Genomic DNA, 11,410 nt, shown 5'->3' with positions numbered 1-11,410 from the left:
TTTGGGGTTTTTTGTAACGTACACCCTGAAGCCACAACTACTTCACACAGGTCACTGTATGAGCCAGTGTGCGAAAATGATAGCTCTATACATCCTCTGCTATCTGAATTCTGTTGATCATTGCAAGGAAATTATTGACTGGTACATATCAATGTGCTGGCCTGACCATCGGTGCTGTGCAATTTTCTGCAATATGATGTTACACTATAAACAAGACAACAGCAGGTGACCTAAAAAACTGGAAACAGCCCATGCAATATAAAGACTCAGCACCAAAATGAACGAATTCTGTAGAATCTGACAGATTATAGGCCCATTCAAACATTCAGTGAAATTACTGTGAGCTGGAGGTCACCTTATGAAATGCAGTGCTTTACTGCTAATACTAGCTATACCCATGAAATTAAATTAAGCACCACACCTATTATTTAGGATTTTCAAAATAAATATTCTACTGTACAAAATGTCCAGTTAAATAAAATAAAATAAATTTAGAAAATCCTCCTTAACCACCTTTTCTTTTTGAAACTCTGCGATTATATGTGTTTTCCCCCAGACAAAGCAATTTTATTTTATTTCTCGCTGTTGCATTCCACAGATTCTATTGATTCTTCTCTCTCACAGTCTCTTTGTGTTTGACTGCAATCACTGTCTTGGGCGTGATAGGAGCAAAAAACCTCAGGAGCTGCAGGAAAGACAGATGGGCCACCAAACAAACCATAGTCCCCAGTGAGCACAGCTGTGACAGAAAAGTGAGAAGTAGTTTATACACTGAAACTTACCAAGCCCTCAAGAATTTAGTGTCACAACAATCAACATTGCCAATCTCTAAGAAAAAAATAAAAATAAAACTCAATGTTCCACTGAATAACCTTGACTTTCTCCTTAACTGTGTACAAATCTGTGGCAGCATGCACACTATTTACCTCCTTTGCTCCACCCCATGCCAGCGTGCATTTATGCTGAAATTCTGAGTTGCCTTCCCCATACATGTTTGAACAAACACAGTTCAAGCAACACTTGAAAAGCCTCCTCTGTTGCACTGTTTACACAGGACTCTAGAAAACTGAGCGACCTTGTGTTAGCTGTAAAATTACTCTGTATATGAGCCACATAGATCTCTGACAAAACAGCTTTGAGTCACATTTTTTTTTACTGTGAAGTTGTGCCATAAGTCACTCTTATTCAGCTGGATTTATGAATCCTGCTCGGGTGCACTGATAACTACCATAAATATTGAATATTACATGTGAAACAAAGCAAAATCCTCCATAATCCTGTTTGCTTTGACCACTATCTGTTAAGCAGGAGATGTTGAGCTCCAGCCATGATTGAATCTGAAAATGGATATCACACACACCTACATCCACTCAGCATGAGAGATACACACAGTCATAAAGGCACATTATTCACAGTCCTGGCTTATGACTTGTCGCCTGTGAAGCTAATGAGTTCTACTGCATATTAGGTTTATCATAGAAACAACAGACCATCTTTTATAACTTGTAGAAGACTCAAGAGTCTGGAGACCAAAGTGATCTATTGTTGTTCATATTGTCTCATGTCCAGACCTTTAAACAAACAAATAAATAAATATATAAATACCAGTTGCTTGTTAAACTATAGGACATCAATTTAAGGTCAAGCGCTTTTACATTTATCCAGTTTATCGATGGGTTGTTAAACTTTGATGACTCTGCTGAAGTGTTTCGAAGAACATTACAACTAAAGATTCACATGCACCTGATTTGTTCGGCTGAAAGATCATAATCAATCAAATAACTTCCAGAGGGTTTGAGATTCATCATTGCATAAGAGAAAATTACAAGGCCAAAGAGTTTTTCTTGGACGAGAGAGAGAGAAAGAAAACACACTCACCTTGAGCTACAGATGGACACGATCGGTGAACAGATGTTTAACTACAGGAAAGGCCACAGCCGGAGAAGAGATAGTCAATTTAGAGCCCCAACCAAACAGCCTGGCTACTCTACTATGACAAGTACACACATGCACCATCCAGCCGCGCTGAAAAGCATCAGTCTCTCCACCGCTGTATGGAGGAGGGAGATGAGAGGCGACTGACTGAGGCCAACTCCAATTAAACTGCAAAGCAAAGCTCGGCGTCAACTTAAAGGGGCGGCGTTTCTATCACTGACATGTTTCCGTGACGCATAGACGTGTAGAGGAGGTCCCCAAAGCGCAAGGACACAGTGTAGAAGTCTTCATATTTTACATGCAGTCCTGTTAATTAATGCGTTATAGTGGATCTTAGAGGATAAATATCTCATTTGACTTATTTTATTTTATTTTATTTGACTATTCACATTAGTAAATATCACAAAAATGGTTAAATAACTGTTATTAGAAGCGATAAATGAAGTTCAAACGACAAAAGTTAGCATATACCGCCACCTACTGGATACACTGCTGAATCACATCTGTGCTGTTAAACAGTCAAAGCGTCTGCAAACAGATTAAAATGCAAACATACAACAGTTGAGTAAATAGGTACGTTTTTCTATACATTTAAGTCATTTCACGTGATTTAAGTATAGACTTATTGCATAATTATGACAGCAGACAGAAACAGAACTCAACAAAAGCCATATAATTTTTATTTCCATCCCTTCGACAAACTGATATTGTCTCCATTATTAAACAGCAAACTGTGCATGTCTACTTTGCTTTGTGAGCCATTATTCTTTTTCAGTGAAAGTCTGAATGAGACGCTGTTGTATCAGTGAAGGCTGCAGGCTTGCACCTCAAGGACATACTGTCATAAAAAAAATCATTTCACACAAGTCAGCCTGACTGCAACAGATTTTGTGCAAAAGAGCCTTTTTTTTCCCTTTCACAGTGGCACGCTGGAAGGTTACTGCGGCACCTATAATACACAGAGTTGGATTCCATAACACAGGCAGCACAATGCTCTGTGCTGCACTCTGTGTTACATTTGCTGGAAAAATCAGCCTCGTATTTTTCTCTCTCTCTCTCTGTAAAATTGGAAAGGTTACAGGGAAGACTAAAGTATTCATCTGTGCAGCATTATGAATCTGGTACAGCTGAATTGCTTCTGTGTGCACTGTGCAGGCTGGCTGAACTCACTGAAGTGAGCTTTGAAGGCTGTTGCTTTTATTTTACTTGATACAATTAGCCACAGCTTGTAAGAGACCAGTACTGTAAAATAAATCCTGAGCTCTAATGCAAATGAAATGTGTGAAAGTAAAGAGCAAATTAACAATGCTTCCGACATGGATGAAACACTTACTGTGCTCGCAGTAATATGTTTATTCTAATTAGCTTCAGTCTGAAAGAAAAACAAATTGCAGTCTTATACAATTACAGAGAAACTTTAAATGTGACTATAGTCATATGAGGGATTGCACAAAATAGGCTGTATTCCTCATGGTCAGTCCATGAAAGTCCATTTTTAGTTGTGCCAAGAAGTCTTTAATGTGGGTGTTATGTAACAATAACCTATATTGAAACCTGTGATAAATTGCTCTATAGGTGCAATAATGCTTCTGAAAAACTGTCCACTGCATCTTTGGTTATGAAAAGTCACACTTAAGTAATGTTAAATACATGCAGTCATTTAAATTTTAATACTAAGTTACTTTCAGGATTCAGGTTATTAGAACTGCTATTGCTTTACTGAGATATTACAATTATGTTTATAAGGCCATATGGGAGCTGCAGTGGTTAGTACTGTTGCCTCACAGCACAAAGGCCCTGGGTTTCAATCCACCAGCTGGACAGGGCCTTCCTGTGTGGAGTTTGTATGCTCTCCCCATCCTCAGGCTTCCTCCCACAGTCCAAAAACGTGTATGTGGTTAGGTTAATTGGCTGTAGGTGTAAATGTGAGAGTGGTAAACTGTCCAGGGTGTACCATGCCATTTCTCCTCTGACAGCTGGGAACAACTCTATCCATCCTTGCAATTCTGAATTGGGTAAGTGGGAAAAATGGCTGGATGGAAGGTCATCCATGGATGTAGTAGCAGTTAATCCCATAGAAGTTGTGTTTTTTCCCACAGACTACGTTGTCTCTAAGGTTCACAGCGGCATGAGTGATGGAGCTGTTGAACTTGCGATGAGCCTCTGACTTGCTGAATGAATGTTGAAGGTCTAATAGGGTCAGGGCTGCACCTGATTTACCCACAGTCCCAATGGAAGAACTGCCTGGCAGGACAGGAGAGCGTGGCATGATGCACGGATTAGAGTTGCCATGTAGCCGCTCTCTGTCCTCTGCTCCTGGTAACAATTTGGGATGTGATTCCCTGCCCGTCTGATCTTTGTCTTCAAGTAGTGGACTACAGCTGGGTATATTTCTTCCAACTTTAAAAAGTTTTTTGTCATTTAGCACATCCTTTACACAGATGCTTTCCTCTCTGTTGACTTCTATCCCTCCTTGGGGATGTAGGCGGTTGGACAGGTCCCAGAGTTGCTCTGTGTTTGTGATCTGGGCAGCGTTAGCCTCTTGGTTGCTCTGTGACGGGGATCCTTGCATGACATTGTCAAACTGGACTTTGCAGTTTTCCCTCTTTCTGCCCTTATGCGCAGAGCATTTGCACTGAGCTTGCTGCTTGCGTAAGACCTCCTGGGACAGCTCAGTCTGCTGTGCCTTTGTGGAGTTAGTGCTGCACTTTGATTGAGTATGACCCATTTGGTTCAGATCTGGTGCCTCATTACGCATAGCTGTGATCTCTTGTGGTTGGTTCACAGCAGGCGAGGCAGTGCTTTGGTTTAGAGTTGGAGATGTATTTTGGAGTTCAGCAGCAGTGGGACTGCAGCTGCTCCTCCTGACATTGCTCCCCAGTCTTTTTCTACATCCTTGCCTTGCTTTAGAAGGAACAAACACAGGATGCGACCTTTCTTGCTGCAGGGAAAATAATTAGACTTATTAGTGTTCTGGTCTGTTAATGCTACCGTTACCGTATAATAAATGCAATGGCTTTTACCAGGTTTGACGTGTGTGAATTAATCCCAGCAAAGTTAGTCATTTTTTCCTTGAAATCATCTGTCATAAAAGGATTTGCTGGCCCTGATCCTTAAAAAAGAATTCACATTAATGTCAGATTTTGGATTACTGCACAAAATACAATAACAACTGATTGATCATCAGTAAGTGTGAGAACCTCTGCGAGTCCTGTCAGTTTGCTGGTCTGGAGCATTCAGGTGTGTGTTTCTCAGTGAGAAAAGACATCAACAATGATCTCAGAGAAACAGAAAGATTGAACAAGTATGAAAGCCTCATCTCTCTAAAAAGAACACATCAAACCAACTGTTGGGTCCAGTGGTGGAAGGCTGCTGATTTGGACCTCAACCTAATTGAAATGCTGTGGCATGACATTAAGAGAGCTGTGTATAAACGAAATTTCAAAAATCTCAGATTAACTGATGCAACATTGTAAAGAAGACTTGGCCAAGATTCCTCTACAATGATGCGAGAGATAAAATCATAAAGAAATGATTACTTCAAGGTACTGTTGCTAAAAGGTGCTTGACCAGATACTGAATCACAGGGTGTACTTAGTTTTTCCCCTCATTGCTTCTGCATTTTGGCTTTTTTTTGGTTAAATATATAATAGCACGGTGTAATATTTCATGTGCTGTATGTGAATAATTTAGAACCTGCTAAATACAAGATACAAAGATTTTTCATCAATTCAATTCAATTCAATTTTATTTATATAGCGCCAAATCACAACAGTTACCTCAAGGTGCTTTTTATTGCACAGTAGATCGTACAATAATAGATACAGAGAAAAACCCAACAATCATATGACCCCCTATGAGCAAGCACTTAGGCGACAGTGGGAAGGAAAAACTCCCTTTTAACAGGAAGAAACCTCCGGCAGAACCAGGGTCAGGGAGGGGCGGCCATCTGCTGCGACCGGTTGGGGTGAGAGAAAGAAGACAGGATAAAGACATGCTGTGGAAGAGAGACAGAGGTTAATAACAGATATGATTCAATGCAGAGAGGTCTGTTAATACATAGTGAGTGAGAAAGGTGACTGGAAAGGAAAAACTCAATGCATCATGGGAATCCCCCGGCAGCCTACGTCTCTTGCAGCATAACTAAGGGAGGATTCAGGGTCACCTGGTCCAGCCCTAACTATATGCTTTAGCAAAAAGGAAAGTTTTAAGCCTAATCTTGAAAGTAGAGATAGTGTCTGTCTCCCGAATCCAAACTGGAAGCTGGTTCCACAGAAGAGGGGCCTGAAAACTGAAGGCTCTGCCTCCCATTCTACTTTTAAATACTCTAGGAACAACAAGTAGGCCTGCAGAGCGAAAGCGAAGTGCTCTAATAGGGTGATATGGTACTACAAGGTCATTAAGATATGTCCTGATAGATAAAACTGATGAACTGAATACTTTTGATACTTTCTGTTTAACAAGGATTTATTTTTTCAGTATTTTCACTTCTTACCTGTGTAGTGCATTTGGTAGGAAGTGACCCAAAGGGTCTTCTCCATGTTTTTCAGGATGTTGCTTGTCCTCTCCGATAGCGTCAAATCCCAGTCTCGAAGTTTCAGGTTGGGCAGCAGCATCTTTGGGGGAGTGGGGTAGAAAACCTGGCTCTCTCCCTTCGCTGGTTTTGCATGCTGGTGGAAGGAGGAAGACACTTTATGCTTTGATTAACGTCAGTGAAACTGTGAAGTCACTGATATTTCATCACTCACGTCAAAAAAGCCATGTTCTCCTGTCCACATAACAGCCTTCTTCCTTGTTTTCAGTGGTGTTTCTAAGCTCTCAAGTCTATATGGAGCACCTAGGTGTGAAAAAAGAAGCATCTTAAAGACCTAACCATTCTACCACTCCCTTTTATCAGAATATCACACCTTTAGTTTTGCTTAGCAGAGTGATATCAGGTGCACTATTTGGGATACTGAGGTTGAGGAAAGATTGAGACGCAGCTCTGACTCCTGTATGTGGGTCATCTGGTGAGTGGAAGGATGGGAACATTGCAAAACGAGAGATGTGCGATGAATAGGGATGCTCTTTTGGGATGGCAATCTTTATCATTTTCTCCCTATGAAAGGCACAAAGACAAGAAAGGGTCGAACTATGTGCAAAAACAAATCAGTTTATCATTATGGAAAGAGTACTCACGCTATATTTATGTCCGTTGGTTTTGGTATTCTGGTAAAAAAAAACACACAAAAAAAACCCACCATCACTGTTATTATGTATCACCACAAACACAGGAAGAGGAAGTTTTTGATTATAATATTTATATAAAATCAGCAGCTACTTACAGTTGGTCATTAAGTCGAACATGACTTTTGTTTCTGCCATCACTGCTGTTACAGCGTTGATTGGTGATACTCCTGTGAAGGTGAAATAATTATATAATTATACTACATTTGATATATTACATTATAAATTCTAAGACTGTCTCATAATGAAGCCAGCATCACACTCACCCAGGTATGGTTCCTCCATAACCGCAGGGATAATGTCTATTTAAATCAGCCCTGAATCCACTGGTGAGTGAAGGCTCCATGTGGCTGCTGAAGACCTGACTCATAATCAGTGAATGTGAAGGAAGGATAAAGCCCTAAAAACCCCCACTAGTATAGAAGGACAAAGAGGCGATGTTTGTAATTGCACACAAGTTTAGCTTGAGACACAGTACTTAACAAATTTATTAGACCATCTGTCATAAAAGCAAGAAAACACACATATTTTAGAAAAAAATGTAAAAGTTTTTTTTTTTTGTTTTTTTTTTTTTTACAAAAAATTATGTTGTTGCTTATTCGGAAAATCTAATGTTTCACTTCTCTGGATAGTCAGAAAGCATAGACAAGACAATTTAGCAAAGAATCTATTACTTAATTGCATCTTTAGGCACTTTATTGCTAGTAGCTATCATTTGTTTCTATGTCTTTAGATGAATCTATGAAAAATGCCAGCAGTAACACTAGGGGATCCCCCCACCCACAAAAAAAAAAAAAAAATCTACATGAGATGAACAGGATCTGCAAGTTATGTCCTTAAGCAAAAGGGAAAAAATCCATGAAAGTCCTGAAACAGGACCCGAGAGATGCATCTGGCCTTTCGGTTGATCTGTTTACTGAAGAAGGCTGAGGTACGGCAAATTCTACAATAACTCCCCTGAAAAAGTGGCAGCAGGTCTTATGGAGTGATAATTTCCAGCCATCTGCAAACCATGGGACAAAAAGTAGCTAACATCCAAAGAAAGGCTTTGAATCTCAAAGAAGCCTGGACAGCTACTTAAAGAAATAAAAATATCATTGGATCTATTTCCCATTTTCATAGAAAAACATGAAGTGAGGGGCGGCCTAAGACCTTTGTGCAGTATTTTATATATACAGCGACTAATCTTCTAGAGTATACTTGCTGTTTAATCATTAATTAATATAAATTACTATTTCGTAATATTAACTTACCTGGACAGTGGTATAAATGAAGTCCAGAGGAGTTCCGAGTATCTGTCTGTGATAAACACACAAATGTCTTGTTTCAAATAAAGGTGAACATTTTAAAGCCTTTTTTTTGACTGAACAGGAGGATCTCCTCTTTGCTTTTGACCAAAGAGGTGGGTTTGAATTCCTGGGACAGGCAGAGTGACAGTGTTACAAACAATAGGGTCAGAGTGAGCGACACCCAATCCAGCCCACTGTGTGTAGTACTGATGTCACTTAAAAGCAACTGTAAAACTAACCTAACTAAACACTGACTACTCTAAGACCAGTGCAATATAATTTTTACAGTTCTTTAAGCGTTATTGTTCAAAAATCAAGTCTCGGCTGATTTACTAATATTACTTACAATCACTGCTGAGAACGCCCATCATTCAGTCATCCAGTGTGGATCTGATAATATTACGCATTCACAGCTCAGTGAATGGGTGCAAAGAAAATGAAGCTGGCTCTGACTAGCACACACCGACACCAGATACAAGCTGTGCGACTGGTGTTGGGTTGCAGGAGTCGTATTTCATTCCTGCGCAACACAAGGACTGAAATAGATCCAGATTATGTGCATTAGTGAATGCCCCCAAACTGTCCATCAAATGTAAGTGTTGGCATGCCAAAAAGTAACACGTGTGGGGCGTCGTTTGTAAAGTGAAACATGCTGAAATTAACAGCAACATTTTTCCACATTTAGCTCAAAACCTTACAAAAACATGATTTTTCCCGAGTCATTTTTTACAACATTTAGTAAAATGTTTGTAACTTTTCATATTTAAAACACAATTTTAAAAGTTAAATCTAAATGTTATATTTAAATCTAAATGTTACAGGAAACCAAATATTTAGTTTCCTGTTTTCACTTTCCATGTTTCACTTTACAAACTGCGCCTCATAGTTTCTTGTATTTTTTTTTTTTATTTATTTATTTATTTTTTAAGTTTTATTGAGTGATAGTGCTTTGGAGAAAACCTCTAAAGTTCTTTCAAAATTTTTCTTTGGACATTAGCTGCTTTTTCACTTACTTTTAGTCCAGTCCTTGTACCTGATTGTTTTCAGAGGAATGTCTAATTGTTAAATTAAGCCATTAAACACAGACCTATTCAGTCACTGAGGGGATTAACCAGTGTTATGTCTACACATAACAGGCAACAGTATCTGAATCTCATGTCCTTAAGGAATAGGAAAAAAAATATCCAGCAAAGACTCAGGCAGGATCTGAGTGATGCATTTGGCCCTTGATCCACCTACTGTTCACTAGGTTCAACTACTGTCTCATAAGAAATGGGCTCAGTGGAAGGGAGGCTGTCATTAAGCTTTCTTAAGGAAAGGCTCAGGTATGTCAGATTACACAAGAACTGCACAGAAAATTTGTGTCAACCAGTTTGATGGTTAGATGGATCAAGATTTGATTCAAGTTCAAATTGTCATCAATATGTACAGAGGAGATCAGGAGAGCGATACCACAGTGACTGTGTACAAAACACAGTGGAGGCTCCATCATGGTTTGGGGAAATATTTCAGGAAGTGTTGTTGGGGACTTGATGGAATTGATGGAATTATGAACACAGAAAAGTACAGACAGATTTTCATCCACTATGCAACAGCTTCTTTTTTCAATATGACAATGATGCCAAACACACTGTTAATGCAATAAAAGCATACCTGGATGGAATAACACACAATTAAACTGTGAGTCATGGAATGGCCTCCCCAGCGCTCAGACCTCAACATTATTGAAGCAGTGTGGGATCATTTTGACAGAGAACAAAACAAAAAAGCAGCCAACATCCAAGAGGAGCTTTGAATGTCCTTCAAGAAGCCTGGGGAACTATTTCTGAAGACTTTAAAGAAATGACATGAAACTTTGCCTAAGAGAGTCCAGGCTGTGTTTGGATTATACCAAATATTGACTGCCAGCCTTGTTAGAATTGCACACACTGCTGTTTTACCATATACGTGGTATTTCCTTGTAAATTCCTGCACTTACTTCCTGTTAAAGAAATAAAGGTGATTGAAAAACTTTTATTCCTGCTGAGCCAGCTCTTTCATGTGTAATGATAGCAAATTGATATAATCCTTCAATTTTCCTTTTCACACTTGTCCCCAAAACAATTACATTCGTTTTTAATTTGAAAACAAGATTTATGATGTTAAACCCCCTGAAAATGTTTCTTTATTATGTAACATAAAATATTTATGGCTAAATAAGTAACAACAAAACATAGGCATATTACATTTAAAGCTGCTGTGATATGCTCTGCCTTTATGCACAGTGACCAAAAGGCCACTACGGCATTAGATTCCCATTCAGATGTTACTGGATCCAGATTTGCTTAATATGTGAAAATTATGGGAGAGACCTTTCCAGACCAGACCAACTCTCAAATAAAACAACAAAAATGGTTTGAACCACTGCAAACACTCTATTATTCATGCAGGGTCTTTTTTATGCCTAGTAGTAAGAAGTTTATTGAAGACACACTAAATCCAGAAACCTGAAAATTGCATTAAAATACCAGTTTTTCAATCAATGCGTGCGGCTGCCTTTTATTGAACGCGATTTGGACTGCTTTCCAAGCAGCAAACCTTGTTTGTTAACTCACAAGACCCATTCTGCATTCTGCTTTTTAATTGGGATTCTCAAGAGACCTTGTCCAAAGTCTCAGCAAAACATGCAAGTCCTATCAAGCAGCATAAGCTAAGTCCAGTAACCAATTACCCTGCTCTGGCCCAGCAGAGCTGCCGCTCTCTCTCCGGATTATAGTTCCCGCTGCTGCATTATAAATGTGCAGCTGCAGTGCTTTCCCTAATATTAGGTTATTGTGCAGATGGAAGTTGACAGTTAGTGGATGATTTGCAACAACAACAGGAAACCAGCCTTATCTGTAGCTCTCATGCCAAAAACTTCAGACACATTGTGAAAAATTAGCTCACCACTGTCATCATGTGACATTTGTTGATAAGATAAG

The 11,410-nt window shown here is 39.3% G+C and overlaps 1 protein-coding gene and 2 long non-coding RNA genes across 5 annotated transcripts in view; all 3 read right to left on the bottom strand.

Moving 5' to 3' along the window:
• osbpl3b (oxysterol binding protein-like 3b) overlaps positions 1–2,085 on the bottom strand; it is a 36,677-nt gene extending 34,592 nt beyond the window's left edge. For all 3 annotated transcript variants that reach the window (XM_005738479.1, XM_005738481.1, XM_005738480.1), the window contains exon 1: positions 1,879–2,085. The gene's annotated coding sequence lies outside the window, so the exon portion shown is untranslated. The remainder of the gene's footprint in view (positions 1–1,878) is intronic.
• Positions 2,086–6,540: 4,455 nt separating this feature from the next.
• LOC102197973 (uncharacterized) lies at positions 6,541–7,010 on the bottom strand. The gene is made up of 3 exons (XR_311874.1): positions 6,843–7,010; positions 6,684–6,772; positions 6,541–6,605 (listed from the first exon to the last, which is right to left on the bottom strand). It is a non-coding gene; the product is annotated as an uncharacterized LOC102197973 (long non-coding RNA).
• Positions 7,011–7,112: 102 nt separating this feature from the next.
• Positions 7,113–7,499, bottom strand: LOC102197768 (uncharacterized). Its single transcript, XR_311873.1, has 3 exons — positions 7,428–7,499; positions 7,260–7,331; positions 7,113–7,143 (listed from the first exon to the last, which is right to left on the bottom strand). It is a non-coding gene; the product is annotated as an uncharacterized LOC102197768 (long non-coding RNA).
• Between the last annotated feature and the right edge of the window lie 3,911 nt (positions 7,500–11,410).

The sequence above is a fragment of the Pundamilia nyererei genome, unplaced genomic scaffold, assembly GCF_000239375.1.
Source record: "Pundamilia nyererei isolate P.nyererei 1_Seehausen unplaced genomic scaffold, PunNye1.0 scaffold00084, whole genome shotgun sequence".
NCBI classification, from domain to species: Eukaryota; Metazoa; Chordata; class Actinopteri; order Cichliformes; family Cichlidae; genus Pundamilia; species Pundamilia nyererei.
This window is presented reverse-complemented; position numbering and strand designations above follow the sequence as displayed.